This window comes from Ambystoma mexicanum, chromosome 2q (assembly GCF_040938575.1).
Source record: "Ambystoma mexicanum isolate Mex_15411 chromosome 2q, UKY_AmexF1_1, whole genome shotgun sequence".
Lineage (NCBI taxonomy): Eukaryota > Metazoa > Chordata > Amphibia > Caudata > Ambystomatidae > Ambystoma > Ambystoma mexicanum.
The window spans coordinates 1,381,503,027-1,381,521,788 of NC_090924.1; positions in this window are offsets into that span (position 1 = coordinate 1,381,503,027).

An 18,762-nucleotide genomic window follows, 5' to 3' on the forward strand; every position below is an offset into this window, starting at 1 on the left:
TCCTCCCTGGCATTGATGAAGAGAGGATGGATGCGGGCTGATTTACTAAGCTAAATAAGAAGCTTAAGTAAGAGCCTAAGTACTACTTACACAATTGTTTTATCCCAGTAAATGTCTTACTTAAGACATGGATTTAGCTTAGTGAATCTGCCCCTGCAAAAAGGGGAAGGGAATTAATAATAGAAGTTCTTTAACCAATTCTATGTGCTCAAAAAAGGAGGCCGAATGTTCTCGAAAAATATAATCAACACTGGCAATTGCCCTCTGATGGTTAATAGAAGTGTATAGTGCCTTCACATCAAGTGTCACTAATAGCATGTTTGGTAATACAGAAAGTGAATCTAAGATGTGTAAAATATGCATACTTCCTCATTCTCTGATGACATGTGTAGAAACCTGGTCTCTCCACTCCAGGTTAGTCCTTCCTCTTCACTCCCTCCCCTTCTTTTCGTTTCCAGTTGGTCTCCTCCCTTAATTCCCTTCCCATTTTGTAATTCATTCTCACTAATTGTAATTATCACTAATCCAGCTTACTGATTTATTAGAGTTCGCCACATCCAGTGTGTTTTAGTTGATCCTTACATTCGGGCAATTGACCCTTGCATTACCAAGCATTACCGCTCAGTAACCAGTCCTCACTCAAGATGGCGTCCTTTTTTCGCCAACCGCGCCGTCAATCGGCAGTCGGGCTACGTATTTAACTACTCGCAGGAGCCGTGCACGTCTGGCTCCTGTTCACTGTTAAGGCGAGACGCTGGTAAGACCAGCTACTTCGCGTAGACCCCTAACCTGACAGAGGGGCTACGCGTACATCCAATCTGTGGCCAGACGCGCACCGCCGCTCAATCACTAATTATGTTGTTCTGTCTGCTTCTCTCCCTTCCTGTCCGTGACCTGGCTCGCTGTTCCGTGTGCATCTCCACTCACCGCCGCATCTGCAGTTTCACGCGATTACGTTTTCAATTGACCTTGCAACTGCATCTTAAGGTATTCAGGCTTGTGCCTGTTCACTTCTATCAAATCTGTGTAATTACACAATTTACCATTAACATGGTGTATGTTATGCTATCTTTACAGTGGAGCCCACGATCCTTCTATTTTTTGTTGTTTACCACACACATTGGTAAGTTAAACTTTTCTTGCTTTCTCCAATTACCATGTCCTCAACTGAGCTATTATTTTTCACACGCTCTTTTTACCTCCCATTTTCTTGTCTTGTTTAGTGTTATTAATAAAGACTTCCCACTACTCAGGTAAATTGCTTCAACCTTTCGGAAATATATTAACTAACTGGATGGCCAACCCAGATGAAATATGCTAACGTATATTTTTAGTTATTTTTTTTTCTCTACCCCATTCCTTTTTCCGTGTGTTAATCTATTTGCCATCTCTTGAATTGTTTTCTGTTCTTTTTGGCACCTTATGCACTGGCACATTTTATTTGGCAATCGAATTACCTTTGAATGGTTTCGATTGCTTCTTTGTGTTTAATATGATTGCTTTTGATCTCATATGCCTGATGTGCAATTGTATGGTGACTTGCCACTCTCTTTTTGCTTTGTTGTTTGGGTCGTTTTCATGTATAATACATTACTTTGTAATTCTATGTATTGGCCTATTTTGCATGTACATTAACCTGTAGCCTCAGTAGAAGAGCAAGTGCTCGAAACACGTGTCAGGCTACCTTTTTGGGAAATAAACACATACCAACTGCTATTTATTTTGTGTGTGTGCGCAGTGTGTCTGTAAAATCAACTTAGTTCTGTTTCATTGGTGGTTGACTTGGCAAGTCCCCACACTTACACTCACTCGCAGCGCTCCTCACACCACTCTTTATAATTCTGGTCCTTGCGCTGAGCCTCGCTGTCCTTGTTTGCCAACCTTGTTTACACATTCAAATAATGTCTTTCTCTGTGATTTTAACATCCCTGAGCCACAAGCTGACAACCACACTCAAAGCATGCTTTTTGCACTGACTGCTTACGGGAACCTTAAGAAAATTATGCTCTTCCCCCATGTACAACTAAGGCAACACCCTAGACTTAGTCTTCACATCATCCCCCTGCATCACCTGTGCAGACACAATCCCACTTGACTGGTCAGACCATGGTGCCATCCCAATATCAGTTACCGACTCAACTATGGCTCACAAAGCTCAGGGGAGCACCCCCTCACTCAACGTCGCTCATTCAAAACCTTGCCGGTCAAAGAGCTAGGAGCAAACTCTGCAGACCTCCCCAACAGAGGGAATGCCTCAGGCCTCCTGGAATTATATAGCAGCTCTCTAAGAAACTGATTGACACACATGCCCCCCTTAAATCCAGCAGGGCTAAGACCAAACCATCCTCCCCATGGTACATCCCTGAGCTAGTCACCAACAAATGCTGAATAAGAGCCCTAGAGAAATGGTAGCACAAACCATAACCCAGGAGACCTCATCAAAGTCAAATCTCTGCCAAATCAGTAGGATTTGGATTACTGAGGTCAAAGCTGCTTCCTACACCACAACCTTTGGGGCAGGCTATAACAGGAGCAAAGCCCTCTTTGAAGTAGCAAAGCATTGTCCCAAACCGAGGAACCAGCAACTCAGGAAAAATGTGACAGAAGCAACACATTTATTATTGAAAAAATTTGCAAAATCCAAGAGACCATCGAATCAACCTCTCTTCACACTGCCCTTCTGGGTGAACTGATCATCTCCCTTTCCCCAGAATCTCCTAAAAATGATTGCCTCCTTCAATCCTTCTTCTTACTCTGACAATATAATTCCGTTGTCCATCATTAAACAACTGATGGGCCCAGTGCTCAATGCACTCCACAGAATCATCAATGCCTCCCTCGCAGAAGGATCATTCCCGGACACCCTAAAAACCGGTCCCATATGACCTCTTTTGAAAAAAACAACCCTAGATCCAGACGACCTGGCCAACTACAGGCCCATTATGAACCTCCCTTTATTGGCAAAATCTTTGAAAAAGTAGTTGCTACCCAACTACTTACCAGAATCGAACAACTACACCTGCTAAATTACTATCAGTCAGTCTTCCACCCAAAGTGTAGCATATAGACAGCCACCATCCAGGTGGTAGATGATGCTCTCCAAATTATGGATAAGGGTGAATCAAGCCTCTTCATTCTCCTTGACCTCTTTGTTCATTCAACATCATCGACTACAGCATATCTTCTCTCTCTCCTTGCTGACAGGATGGGATTATTTGCCACTGTCCTGCAATGGTTTACATCCTACCTCTCAGGCAGACTCCAGGCTGTCCAGATGAACTCATTGCATTTTAACTGACTCCAGGTCTCCTGCAGAGTCTCCCAAGACCTTATCCTTTCACCAATCCTTTTTAAACTTCACATGATATGATATGATATGATAGGTTATTTATAACACGCTTAATACCCAGAGGTTTCTAAGCGCGGACCCAGGGATCGAACCTGTGTTGCTTCGTGTCGTCTTGTTTCCAAGTCGAGCACGCTGCCGCTGAGCTATCCTCCTGGGACACATGGAGCCTCTGGGCACTCTACACAAAGATCCCAATATAGCCAGCCACCAATTTGCAGACAATACTCATTTGTACAAGAGAGTAAATAGCACACAGGACATGATTTGTCTCTGTGATTTCCTAGCTATCACCCAGTCCTGGATGTCGACTGACTACCTCAAACTAAACCCATCCAAGACTGAATTAGCCCTCATCAGTCAGCCCGCTAAAAAACTACTTGTCCAACAATGACTCAATTATATACGCTCTCAGACTCAGCAAAATCCTTAGGCTTCACCATTGACAGCAATCTGTCCTTTCAGAAACCCCTTGCTAAGAAGGCTCAAATAGCCTGGCTCAGAATCTGTACCCTTTGAAAAATAAAACCCTTCATACCGCAGCAAGACTTCCAGACCGTAGTGCAGGCCCCTGTATTCTCGCACATTGATGGTGAAAATCGTCTCCTGATAGGGCTCCCAGCTGATCACTTGACTCTGCTAAAAGCAGTCCACCGCGTTGCAGCAAGTCTTATTACAGAAGCACAGAAATTTGAACAAATTACCCCCATTCTACGTGAACAACATTGGCTTCCACTCCAAGCCAGGATTATGTTTAAGACTGAATGTATCATCTGCAAAGCAGTCATTAGTAGCACACCAGCATACCTGGCTTGTGGCACATGCTCGTCACGCAGCAAATCAACCAACTGACTTGAATCGCAACTCGTCCACAAAGAGAGGACCTGCAAACAATCCTTCTCTTGTCATGCAGCCACCCTCTGGAACTCGATCCCGATGTTGGCTCGGAATGCCCCAACAATTCTCCAATTTCACAAATCTGTCAAAACATGGTTCTTTCAACAACACCTGACCAAGGACTAATTCCAATGTTATGTACATATCAACAAAGAGACCTCACATTACTGCGCTACTGTCAAAAGATGCCAGCCCAAATGCTTGCTACCCACAATCTGTACAGCGCTCTGCTGCTCTGGAGCTAGGTCTGCATTTTATACAATTAGAATTAATAAACAAACACTAATGTATTTATTGGTTCCTAATTTTGCACTACACACTGGACTCCTCCAGCGTCTAAGTGCAGGAATGGGGCTTGAACCCAGGTTGCATGGTATTGTTTTGTTTTGTAGGAAAATGTGTTGCATACAAGGTAAGACTAGACTCAAAATAATTTCTACTAGTACTTCTCTCTCTCCATTTCATTGAGTCATGATTAAATGTAAACCTAAAGTACGGAGTATGCAATGGGTCCGAAAACGGTATTAAAATCTTGAGCTATCAAGTATTATAGGTTGGAACGATGGTGTCTGCAATAAAAAAAAGATGTAATTAACAAATACACCAGGAACTATTCCTAAAGATGGTTATGTAATGTGCATAAAATCACCAAAAAACGTTACCAGCAATTGGCCTATTGGGCCTGATTACAAGTTTGGCAGTGTGGGAAAAAAAGTGGAAGTAATTCCTTTACCTTGATTATTTCTGAAGTAAAGTGGAGCTTCATGCTAGAGGTAGATCCTCCAATTTTCCTCCAGAAATTGGCAGAATTACCACTCAGTAATTCCGCCAGTGGTAATTCTGCCAAAAATCCCCAATGTACCAAGTGGCAGTAACAACACATCCAATGGATTTACTGTCAGATTACTGCAAAACCCGTAATGAGGCCCATAATGTATTGTAGGTTGGAATGACAGTGTTTGTAATTTGAAAAAATAATGATTTAATTAACTAATACATCATGAGCATTCCAGGATTACATGAAAAAATGCACGATCCCTAGAGAGGGTCAGGTAACGTGCTTAGCATCACAAAATAATGTTGCCTGAAAATTGCTTAAAATGACCCAGATAAATGAAAAAGAAACCCTGAAAGAAAAAGAGAAACACCATGAATGGCTGACCAAAATGAGCTAAAAAAGAGGGTAGCGTTGCTAATATCCCTCCATGATCAGCAGTCCACAGTCTACAGTGGCTACCTATGCAACAACTGCATTGACTCCAGAGTCCTCTGAATCTTCAGAAACAAGAGTCTGGGATTTTGGTCTAAAGGACACCACTAACCATGTTGCTAAACACATTCCCTGGAGAGTGCTTCGATCCATGCCATCCCTGTGAACTGTCCAGTCCCGACACCCTACAGACGGTTAACATATGGATAGCGGACTCTAGCAATGGTCTGGATAGATCTGTGGAACTACCTACTTGCTGAGCTAAAACGCGAACCCTGCTACCTCAAAGTCAGGAAAGTCCTAAAAAAGTTTCTGGTCATAAAGACCTTTCAATGCACTCCACCTCACTATGACATTTCTGAACTTATTTCCTCATAATTGGCTTGGAATACTCTGTCCAATCCAATTCTGCATTTCTTGCCACAAAACCGTCCTTGAAGCCCATCTTCTAATCCAAGTCAGGCAACAGCCATTTTGTGTAGCCCTGGTAAAGCCGCATCCTTATTGTTAGTTGAACCTCTATGTTTCAAAACTGCAAACTCCCTTCTTCATCTCTCCCCCACAAACTCCCCAAACTCTTTTCCTGAGACTGTGTGTAGGGGGGAGGGGATTCTGAATTATCATGCATTTGTGTGAGGTATTACAAAACACCAAATGCATCTATGAATACAAATCTGAAAACGCAGAAATTGATCTCAACTCACCAACATGTGCCTGGCACGAACCTTTGGATCAGTAGGGGCACCTCACCCATGGATAGACCTGAAGGCAAGTAGGTTTCTGCCTTGTGTTCATTTTCTCCTTTGGTCCACAGGGCTGAACAGCAACAGATGCCAACCTATTACCACACTATCCCAGTTCAGGGAAGGTCTGTTGGCCACCTTTGATTCCTCCGTCCAGTCACTGATTTGTTGATGATGATGACACATGAATTAGGCTCATGTCCATCTATTAACTAGAAATGATCTCTTCATCCATAGTTCTTCCCACTAAAAGATGTCTTGTAATACACAGGAAAGCATGTGCCAGTGCCCCCAGTATGTATCCTCCCCTTTCAACTTCAGCTATGATTTATCGGGGTGTTCAAGACATACTAAAGTGTATTTGGTGGAATACATAGAAAGCTGTTCTCAAATAATGCATTGCCCCATAGTGTTTTGGTAAGAAGCTGGAGCATTTCCCCTCATAGACTTGATATGGTACGAGAACCTTGATTCCAGAGACAAGCACGTTCTTTGCATTGATATAATTACATCTAAATATATACAATCAAATACAACATCACTATACACAAATATTGTGATTTAAGACACAATTAAAATAGAACACTGACATTTATTTTTCAACAAAATATTTTATTAGGACTTTTCAGAGAATATACATCAACATCAGCATCACATAAAGCTTAATTACAATACAGTGAACACATAAACGTGAGAGCATTTGTGACTTGTGGGTCTTCTTCGGGGGAAACCCAGATGCTGCAGTTGTGGAAGTCTCTATGACCTTGTGTGTTGCCCAGTAGATCTAGGCTCTATGTAAGCCAGCTGGACTTAGGTGGGCGGCTGGTCAGGTCCTGAAATTTCTCAGCATACTCCATGAGGGGGCCTAGATGTTTCTGAAGGCAGTGATATTTCCCAGGCACAATGCAGTGATTAATTCCGACACCACTATGTCCCAGCATTTTGTCCATGTAATGATGGGCCATCAAGTTTTTTCCATAACTGCGCTATGGAGATCTTGGTGGCCGTAAGGAGGTGGGTGACTTGGTTTGCTATCTGACCTGTTAGTGGGAATGCTCCACCCCCGGTGTCTCCCAATAATACTATACCCAGATCCCAGGGGATTGTTAGGCCTGTGATCAGCTTAATCTGTTCCAGTACTTCACGCCAGAATACACTAGCTTTGGGGCACGTCCAGAGCAGATGAAACAATCAGCCTATGTCCGCGCATCCTCTCCAACAGCTTGGCGGTATTGCTGGATTACATTTGTGCAGCAATTCGGGAGTTATATAGTACCTATAGCACACCTTGTATCCCCCCTCCCTATTAGTAATGCATTTGGTCATTTTATGTAACCTTGCCCATATTCCGTTCCAGTCTTCTATTTCTAGTGTGCACCCTAGTTCTTTTTCCCAGGTGAGCATGTATTTTCCTTGCTATTCGGGTCTGTTTTATCTAACAATCGATATAGCTTTGACATGTTTCCCCTAGGCTGAGATGCTGTCAGGGTTTGCTCCAGTGCTGTATGTTCCATCCCTCCTTTCTCTTTAATCTCCCCATGTGATATCCAGTGTCTTAGTTGAGTGTAGTGGAATCACTCAGCCTCTGTGACCTTGAATTTTGCTTTACATTCTACGTGTGTGAGGGGTTTCCCATTAGTCAAGAAATCTCCAATCTTTCTCAGGCCTCCCGCCCTCCAGTTTGCAAAGCTATTGTGGGGGGGATACTAGGAGTGAAGTCCAGATTATCCCAGATTGGGGTAATGGGGCCAAGGGTGCCCAGGCAACACCATTTGCGCGCTGCAGTCCTCCAGTTTGTTACTGTGTTTTTTGTGGCTTAGAGGGGTCCAGAGTTTACAGAGTACCGTGAGGGCGTCATATGCGGGAGCGGGGATAGTTGTGCGCAGCACAATGCTTCCTCAATTCTCTTCCAGCAGGGCTGGTCTGCAGACATCTCCCAGGCAAATGCATGAGAGAGCTGAGCAGCTCTGCAATATCTGGCTATGTCTGGGACCCCAAGCCCACCCAGGCCTCTTCAGCGGAGCATAATGCGCTTAGCTATGCACGGTTCCCCCCCCATATGAATTTAAGTATGTTTTTCTGTAATTTGAATAGGTCTGTGACGTTCTGATGTAACTTATATAGACACTTATACCGAGTTGTGATGATATTGAGAACCAGGAAGTCCCTACTGTATGGCCTTTCCTCTAATGCCTGAAAATCTTTGTTGTTGGTCGCCTAGGAGATGAGAGAGCGGGAGGACGGAGCGAGACGGACGGTTTATCCTGGGCGTACTGAAGAGCGGAGATATAGACCTGAAGAGGGGAGTCGGAAGCGGGCCTCTACGGGGGTGCGTGAGAAGACCCAAGAGTGTGAAGCTGGTCGTAGCGAGCGATCATAATTTTATTCAGGAGCGCTGTTCCCTGACAACCAAGGCCGTATGAAAACCTGAAAAGGGAAAGCGACAAGGTGAACATTCAGTCGAGCCGATGCAAAGTCAGTTGCGGCCGTCAGCTGTGTAATCAAGGCTGACTGAAAATACGTAGTCGGAGGTGAGTGAGCGAATGAGAGAGAGAGAGAAAGGAAAACTATACCGCTTTACTCAGAGGCAGATTGAGTATAGAAAATGCGACCGTTGTCGCTCGAAAGACCATAAGGAAGTTAGCGACGTTGCGCTTTTTGGCTAGAGACATTAGTATGATCAACCAAGTTGAAAGGATGTTATAAGTTTAAATACGCGCCGTTGCGCAATCAACGTTTGGGAACTGTTAAGAAAGAAAAGGTTTAAGACTATACCAGTGTGGGAAAAATTAACACCCAGGCTACAGGGTTTATTAGAAGAGTATACATTTAAAATATAAAGTGATTCGTTATGAAAGGGGGGAAAGAACATTCCCCTCTGAGAAAGCCTGAGTAACAAAAGGAAGCTGAATCGCATTACAGTCAAAGGCGACATCAGAGCTCATGAACAAGAAGAGACGAGAGTGAAGTTGAGGAAGAGAGAAAAGAAAAAAGAAAGATAAATAGTTAGAAACCAAGGCAGAGAAAGGAGAGAAAAACAACTCAAAAGTGGAGATCGTAAAGAGAAAGAAGAAAAGGGAAACCTTGAGAAAGAGACTTATATGTTTGTGACTGAAGTTTAAAACTTTATAAGGAAGAAAACTATAGACTCTTACCTGATCTGCTGACCAAAAAACCTCCGTCCACATGTAGCTGGAAGTCATCAAGAGAAGTTGTATCCTTTTCAGTACCTAAAAAGAAAGAAAGTAAACATTACATTAATAAAAGAATTGGATTCTCGTTGTAATCCAAACAACCTACGTATTGGCTCTGAGTATCATTCATGTATTAAAGGCCGTTCTCACAATTGGTGTCAGAAGTGGGATAGGAGAACACTATGGAGGACCTTATTAAAACCCTAAGTGAGGGACAACAATTATTACAGCAGGCATTACAATTACAGACTCAGCAGGCCCAAGCAGACAGACTAGCATTTCAACAAGCCTTACAAATGCAGCAAGCACAACTGTTTGAGGTTACCACTACCAGGAACAACGCTCCAGTACCTACCTCCGTGTTACAAAAATACTCAACAGGAGAAGACCCTGCACATTTTTTTGTGAATTTTGAAAGAGTTGCTCGAAATGCACTGTGGCCAGCCGAGAGATGGTGCCATTACATTGCACCATTGATGACCGGGGAAATGCAGGCAGCTTATCAAACAGCCAATCCAACAGGAGACACCCCGTATGGAGATATGAAGAAAGTAGTGTTAGAGAGGATGGGACACGATGAAGAAACGTATCGCATCAAATTCAGAGACATAAAGTTGGGTAGAGAGGAAACTCCTAGGCAGTTGTACTACCGAGTTAAAGAACTGGCAGAGAAATGGTTACAGCCCACTGTGTCCTCTCCAAATGAAATAACGGAGAAAGTGATATTAGAACAATTCATTGAGGCTCTTCCAGCACCTGTTCAGAGATGGGTTAAACAACATCATAGACTATCTTTAAGGGAAGCAGTAGATGTGGCTTCGGCCTATCAAAAAGCTGGACAGGGTCGGATAATGACATATCCAACAGCTAACAAGTTACAACACCCGGTGAATAAAGCTATGCCTCAATCCAGATGGCCACATTCTATGTTGAGGAAACCTGAAGGAGAAGTTTTACGTGCCCGACCAAACAGTGAGGGCCCTAGCAATTATCGCCCTTTTACATCCACAGTTCGAGGGCCCCAATGTTTTGATTGCGGTGAATGGGGTCACCTTGATAGGTTCTGTCCAAAGAAAACAAAAACGGAACCAATGGATGTCGGGGCCTTCGACTCCTTGAAAGAAAGTGAAAATTTGGAACATCTACCTGGAAAACAACCCCAATACCTGTATACTTGTGATGCAGAAGTGGATGGAAAGCTGACAACTGCATTGATCGACTCCGGGAGTCTACAGACCGCTATAACACAAGAGTTGGTAGGTGAAGCTTATCGTTCTTCTGGAGAAATTCCAATACGCTGTGTACATGGGGATATAAAGTCTTACCCGTCAAAGAATATCCAGATTAAGCTAGGCGGGGAGACCATGGGGGTGAAAGCAGCTGTTCTCCCCAATCTACCGAAACCATTATTAGTCGGGTCCGACATACCTGAGTTGCCTAAATTAATACATGAAATTGAGAAGAGCTGGTGGGAAAGTGCCCCTTTCTTTGAAGAAGAAATCGACCCGCCAACCAATAAAGCATTTAAGAGTAAGAAGTTAAAGAAACATCAGAAAGAAGAATGGAATAGTAAGAATGTACTGCCCATAGCAGTGGACTGGAAGATAGAGGAAGATGGTGACAGTTTCAGGGCTGCTCAAGATCTAGACCCCTTACTTCAGTATGCCAGGGCACGAGTTTTGGAAGATCACAAGGGTCAAGGTCCACATTTCATCAAAGAGAAAGGGTTGTTATACCGAGTGAGTAAATCCCGGACTGGGGATGAGTTGAAGCAACTTGTAGTTCCTCAGAAATATTATCTAACAGTACTAGAAGTCGCTCACGTACAAGTTGGGGAGGGACACCTCGGAACAGAGAAAACTACTAAGAAAATTTTGGACAGATTTTACTGGCCAGGGGTTTACCAACAAGTATTTAGATTTTGTCAAGCCTGTGAGGACTGTCAGAAGAAGAATAGAGCAAACGTAAAGAAAGCTCCACTACAACCAATGCCCCTAGTACAAGAACCATTCAGCAGAATTGGTATCGATATTGTCGGACCTATTGATCCCACGAGAAGAGGTCATAAATACATCCTCGTTCTGGTAGACTATGCCACTCGCTACCCAGAAGCTTTCCCCTTAAAGGCCACTAATATACAACAGATATGTGACGTATTAATTCCTTTTATAGGTCGAGTAGGGATTCCCCGAGAAATTGTTACAGACCGAGGAACCAACTTTATGTCCAATGTGATGAAACAAGTCTGCAATACATTAAAGATAGAACATCTGAAGACAGCAGTATACCATCCACAAACGGATGGATTAGTAGAACGCTATAACCAGACTATCAAGCAGATGATTCGGAAAACAACCTCACCAGAAGACAAAGACTGGGACCGAGTATTACCATGGATACTAATGACCCTCAGAAATACTTCACAATCTTCCACAGGCTTCTCACCCTTCGAATTATTGTTTGGAAGACCCGTGAGGAGTTTGTTAGATGTGTTGAAAGAGAATTGGGAGGAACAACCAGAACAGGAGTTGTCCCTAACTGAATATGCCTCACAGCTGCAGGAACGAATAGAAAAACTACGGGTTATAGCAAGAGACAATCTTCTCCAAGCTCAGTTAAACCAAGAGAAGTATTACAACCAGAAAGCCCAACTTCGTACCTTTAAGAAAGGAGATCAAGTTCTAATCTTAATGCCCACATCAGACAACAAGATGTTAGCCAGTTGGAAGGGACCTTTCGAGATCCAAGAGGTTTTGGGACCATTAACCTATAAAGTGAAGCAACCCGGTAGTAGACTACTGTGTCAGACGTATCACGTGAATTTGCTTAAGAAGTGGATTCCACCAATACGGAACGTTGCTATGATCACTAACGATGTACCGTTAGAAGGAAATTTTCCCCAAATAAAAGAGAAAATAGGTGTCGAAGGGTTAAATATCAACATGGAGTTAACGACGCTGCAGAAATCTGAGTTGTCTCATCTTTTACAAGATTTTGAGGACATATTCTCTTCCCTTCCAGGAAGAACTAGTCTAACCTACCATCGTATAGAAACTAAACCAGGGTCTATAGTAAGACTCAGACCTTATCGGATACCTGAGTCAAAAGTAAAAGCCATCAACCAGGAAGTACAAGAAATGCTAGATTTAGGGATTATCGAACCATCATTTAGCGACTGGAGTTCCCCAGTAGTCCTGGTCCCGAAGCCAGATGGTAGTGTAAGATTCTGTATGGACTTTCGGAAGTTGAATGAAATTTCTAAATTTGACGCTTATCCGATGCCACGCATCGACGATCTCTTGAATAATCTGGGGAAGGCCAAGTTCCTGACTACCATCGATCTGACCAAGGGCTATTGGCAGGTACCGTTATCAGCGGCCGACAAAGAGAAAACAGCCTTTGCTACTCCGACCGGACTTTACCAGTTTACGGTATTACCCTTTGGCCTACATGGCGCACCAGCAACCTTTCAAAGGTTGATGAATCATTTGATAAAAGGACATGAAGGATATGTTGGTGCATATTTGGACGACATCATTATATATAGTAACACCTGGCAAGAACATATGATTCATCTAAGAAAGATGCTCGGAACACTAAAAGGTGCTGGTTTACATATAAATCCTAAGAAAACACATATGGCTGAGTTCCATACGAAGTATTTAGGGTATTATGTTGGACAAGGGATGATTAAACCCCAAGAGGAGAAAGTAAAGGCCATCAAAGAGCTGAAGTTCCCAGAAAATCTAAAACAAATACGGGCCTTCCTTGGTTTTGTGGGGTATTACAGAAGGTTCATTCCACACTTTTCTACTTTGGCTACTCCACTAACAAATCTGTTGAGAAAACCCTCCTTACCAAAGAAGGAGTGGCAGAATACTGAAGCTATGGAAGCCTTTAATGCTTTAAAGGATGCTCTTACCAATAAGGCAATGTTACAATGTCCTGATTTTGAATCCCCATTTGTTCTTCAAACAGATGCTTCAGGAACGGGACTTGGGGCAGTCCTTCTCCAGAATCAAGGGATCGGCGAAAGACCTGTGCTGTTCATCAGTCGTAAATTATTACCTCACGAACTTAACTACCCAACTATAGAAAAGGAATGTTTAGCCTTTAAGTGGGCCATTGATGCTCTTAGATATTATCTGCTGGGACGTGAATTTACTCTAATAACGGATCATGCACCGTTGGTATGGTTAGCACGTAATAAGGACTCAAATCAAAGAGTACTAAGGTGGTTCCTTTCCCTCCAGCCCTTCTCTTTTAAAACTGTTCACCATCCTGGGAAGCTGCTGTCACAAGCCGATTATTTATCCAGGGCACAAACCCTTCCCGAACGTAAGGGTTTAGTAGAGGGGGTGTGACGTTCTGATGTAACTTATATAGACACTTATACCGAGTTGTGATGATATTGAGAACCAGGAAGTCCCTACTGTATGGCCTTTCCTCTAATGCCTGAAAATCTTTGTTGTTGGTCGCCTAGGAGATGAGAGAGCGGGAGGACGGGAGCGAGACGGACGGTTTATCCTGGGCGTACTGAAGAGCGGAGATATAGACCTGAAGAGGGGAGTCGGAAGCGGGCCTCTACGGGGGTGTGTGAGAAGACCCAAGAGTGTGAAGCTGGTCGTAGCGAGCGATCATAATTTTATTCAGGAGCGCTGTTCCCTGACAACCAAGGCCGTATGAAAACCTGAAAAGGGAAAGCGACAAGGTGAACATTCAGTCGAGCCGATGCAAAGTCAGTTGCGGCCGTCAGCTGTGTAATCAAGGCTGACTGAAAATACGTAGTCGGAGGTGAGTGAGCGAATGAGAGAGAGAGAGAAAGGAAAACTCTACCGCTTTACTCAGAGGCAGATTGAGTATAGAAAATGCGACCGTTGTCGCTCGAAAGACCATAAGGAAGTTAGCGACGTTGCGCTTTTTGGCTAGAGACATTAGTATGATCAACCAAGTTGAAAGGATGTTATAAGTTTAAATACGCGCCGTTGCGCAATCAACGTTTGGGAACTGTTAAGAAAGAAAAGGTTTAAGACTATACCAGTGTGGGAAAAATTAACACCCAGGCTACAGGGTTTATTAGAAGAGTATACATTTAAAATATAAAGTGATTCGTTATGAAAGGGGGGAAAGAACATTCCCCTCTGAGAAAGGCTGAGTAACAAAAGGAAGCTGAATCGCATTACAGTCAAATGCGACATCAGAGCTCATGAACAAGAAGAGACGAGAGTGAAGTTGAGGAAGAGAGAAAAGAAAAAAGAAAGATAAATAGTTAGAAACCAAGGCAGAGAAAGGAGAGAAAAACAACTCAAAAGTGGAGATTGTTAAGAGAAAGAAGAAAAGGGAAACCTTGAGAAAGAGACTTATATGTTTGTGACTGAAGTTTAAAACTTTATAAGGAAGAAAACTATAGACTCTTACCTGATCTGCTGACCAAAAAACCTCCGTCCACATGTAGCTGGAAGTCATCAAGAGAAGTTGTATCCTTTTCAGTACCTAAAAAGAAAGAAAGTAAACATTACATTAATAAAAGAATTGGATTCTCGTTGTAATCCAAACAACCTACGTATTGGCTCTGAGTATCATTCATGTATTAAAGGCCGTTCTCACAGTCCCCCTCTGGAATATGTACTGGGAGCACTGCACAGTGATAGATTACCCTTGGTACAATATTAATTTTAACCGCTGTAATCCTCACTAGGCATGAGATTTCCTGCTTCTGCCAGTCCTTTTGAAGCTCCCTGAATAGCGGAGGTAAGTTGCATTGGTATATTTGGTCCAAAATCCTATACGAGGATTCTGCCCATGGGATGGGAAGATTGGGGGCGAGTGATTCCCTCTGTCTGCGAGAGATATTAATAGTTAGACCTGCTGATTTTGCATAGTTAACTCTGAATCCTGACGTCTCTCAGAAGGCCTTGATTTCTTCCCACAGGGCCTTCAGGGTCCTGTCTATTTGCGTTACTGTGAGGAGGACGTCATCTGTGTACATGGCCGTTTTATACTCTTGCTTTCCCACTGTGAGGCCCTGTATGTTTGTGTTCTGTCGGAGTTTAAGGGCAAAAGGCTCTATTGATTGTTACACTCACCTGATCTCTGCGGGGGCATTGGAGCACGGTTGCAGCCTTCATGTATTTGGAACACCCTGGTCAGGCCTCCCCTTCTGCAGGTATGCTGCCGTCTGTGGTGATCGGTGGAACTGCTCCTACGTGGGTATGAGAGAACGTGAGTCTGTCTGTCTATTGCTATGGTGTCCCTCAAACCCTTCTTCCCACAGCGTGATTTCCATGCACCGTCCCATAGGCTCACCTGTTATTAATGGATGATGAGCTCTCCGTCCTACTTCTTCCAGCAGGGGTGCGTTGTATATGGGGCCAAGTTACTTCACTGGCCTCTGTAGTGGTAGTCCAGTCCAGCTGCGATGATTCCACTTAGTAATGGTAAGTGTCTTTTCAATTTTGTAAAGTCTTTTCACGCTTTAAAATATTGTCGTATTGTCCATATCTGCGAGTTTTAACAACGTCCCCTCTCTGCTTTCTCTCCACAGGCGAAAGCGCGGCCCAGCAGTGATTTTGGAACTTGATATGCAGCCAGAATGAAGAAAAAAGGATTTTCGACATTCTGACCACAGGTGAGAGCTGGTGTAAGGGTAAGTGCAAGGTTTGCAATGAGCGCGACCATAAACTGAAGATTTTCGGTAAAGTCTAACCTTTGTCTGTTGTTTCTTCTTGCAGGTTTCGTTCACGGGCGAGCTAAGCGGGTAGCAGCAGTGTTGCAGCCAGAATTCGCTTTCCGGGAGGTCGGAGATGGAAGGTGAGATCCAGGCACTGCGGAGGTGTTTACAGGTGAGAACAGGCCCCAAGGTGAGTTGAGGAGCTGCGAGTGAAACAGGTTCCCAGGTAAGTAGCGAGGTTGCAGAAGTGCGCAGGTTCCAGGTAAGTTGAATCACTGGAGCTGGATTCCATGATGAATCTTCACCAAAGCGGCTGTGAGCGTTACGCTGCCTTCTGGCAGAATAACGTGAATCGCTTGCATGAAGCATGAGTGGGTTTATATAGCCTAGCCCCGGCCACGACCCCTTTGCATTGGCTTTCTGGCCACACCCTGAAACTCCCAAATGATGCTGCACGTGCTTCTTAGTTCTTCAGCAGCCACGCCCAGACTGAATGCATGTGAATAGTTCCTGTGAATGGAATAAAGTACTTTACACCAAAATAATGTCTCTGCTTATATTTTTACATGAGCCTAGTACCAAAGGCGCTAGCACTGAGTCCAGCTGGGACCCCTGTGCTTGATTGTCCCAAAGGGACAATTAAATATGGCATTTCTCCATGCCTCCATCACCTAGGGGTGCAGGGTGTGTGTGTTTGGGCCAGTGAGCATGACAGCACTCCCCCTCAATGCCTCTCTCACGGGTGGTCTTCCTCCTGGTCCAGGCTTGGTGGGATTGTTACGATGGAATTGTTAAATCAGTCGCGGAGCATGAACAAACGGTCTTGAGGTCCATACCCTTTCCAGTCTATGAGGTAGTATAATTTAGACCACACTACTTTGGAGTCTAGAGTAGTTTTTACCTCGTATTCTGGTTCTCCTTCTATGATGTCGGGTTCCGGTGGGGTTTTAATTCAAGTATCAGGTTCATTGGTTTGAGAAGTGAAACATGGAATACTGGATGGATTCGCATTTTAGGAGGTAGTTGTAATTTCATGGCAGCAGGATTTATCACGGCTTTAATAGAATAGGGTCCTAAGTACCTTGGACGGAAGGCTTGTGGGCCTTTCAGATGGATGTTTCTAGATGCTAACCACACCTTGTCTCCAACTTGATAATTCGGGGCCTCTTTTCGGTATCCATCTGCAAATTATTTCTGCTTTTCCTTCGCTCTGGTTAAATGTTCTTCTGCCTCTTTAAGAACTCGAGTGATGGTCCTGTGTAAGGTTGTTCACTGCTGGCATTTCCAAGGTGTCAAGTGCATCAAAAACAGATGTTCTTGGATGTCGACCGTACACTGTGTAGAATGGAGTTTGTCCTGTACTGGTGTGAAGGGAATTGTTGTAGGCATATTCGTTCAACCAAAGTATGTCTTTCCAAGATTCTTCGGTTTGTTGTAATATACATCTCAAGTATTGCTCTAAAGTTTGATTGGTCTGTTCATTTTGACCATCGGTTTGAGGGTGGTGACTTGTAGATAATCGAAGGTCGATTTTGGCTATTCTCCAACATCTTTTCCAGAGTGCCGAGACAAACTGAGTCCCACGTTCAGATATTACTATCGTGGGGAAACCGTGCAATTTAACAATCTGTTCCAAAAATACTGTGGCAAGTGCAGAAGCAGTAGGGAGTCCTTTTAACGGAATGAAATGCGCCATTTTAGAGAACATATCCACGATAACTAGGATGGTGGTATATCCATTGCAAGGAGGTAAGTCTTTGATAAAGTGCATTGACAATGTATGCCAAAGAGCTGGTGGTACCATTAATGAACGCAGTAAATCTGCTGGGTTTTGTTTTTGAGACATGAGTTGTGCACAGACACCACAGGTTGTGATAAACTGGGCAATGTCCTTTTTCCAAGTTGGCCACCATTAGTTTTTTCATATTTTAGCCTGAGTCTTGGTTATTCCTGGATGCCCTTCCACTAAAGAATCATGGTAATTTGCTATTTTTTGGTTTTGGTGTTTTTGTCTGGGATGTATAGCCTCCTTGAAAGTATGGTAGGTCATTTTCAATGGTGTTTTGGTTTCTCTTTGATAACCATTCCTTCTGTGTTGTTTGGTTCATCTGAGATCGGAGATCGGATTTCAAGTCGTCCAAACAGTTGGTTGTGGCATTTGTGCTCTTTATTCTTTCTTCAGGAATGATGGCCACGGGTTCCAACGCAGTAAAAGATTCTTTCTCCTCACTCATGCGTGATAGAGTGTCTGCTTTCCCATTGCGCACTCCGGGCCTATAGGTGATGATAAAATCATACTCTGCAAAGAAGAGTGCCCAACGAAGTTGACGCAACGATTGTGCTTTGGCGGTCTTTAAGTATTGTAAATTGCGGTGATCTGTGATGACAGTGACTGTATGTCTTGCTCCGAGGAGGTAATGTCGCCAAGCTTTGAATGCTGCTTTGATCGCTAGCAGTTCTTTATCCGTGATCGCATAATTTAACTCGGGAGCTGAAAACCTACGGGACCAGAATGCTATGGATGTAACTGTCCTGTATCGGGATCCCGTGCCACAATACTGCCCCCACGGCCTCGTTGGAGGCGTCTGTTTCAACCACGTATGGCAGATGTAGTCGAGGATGCCGTAGAACTGGTGCTGAGGAATGTAAGTGGTTTCAACCCAGCAGTCCACCTAAGTCAATGCCTAGTACGGGATGCCCAA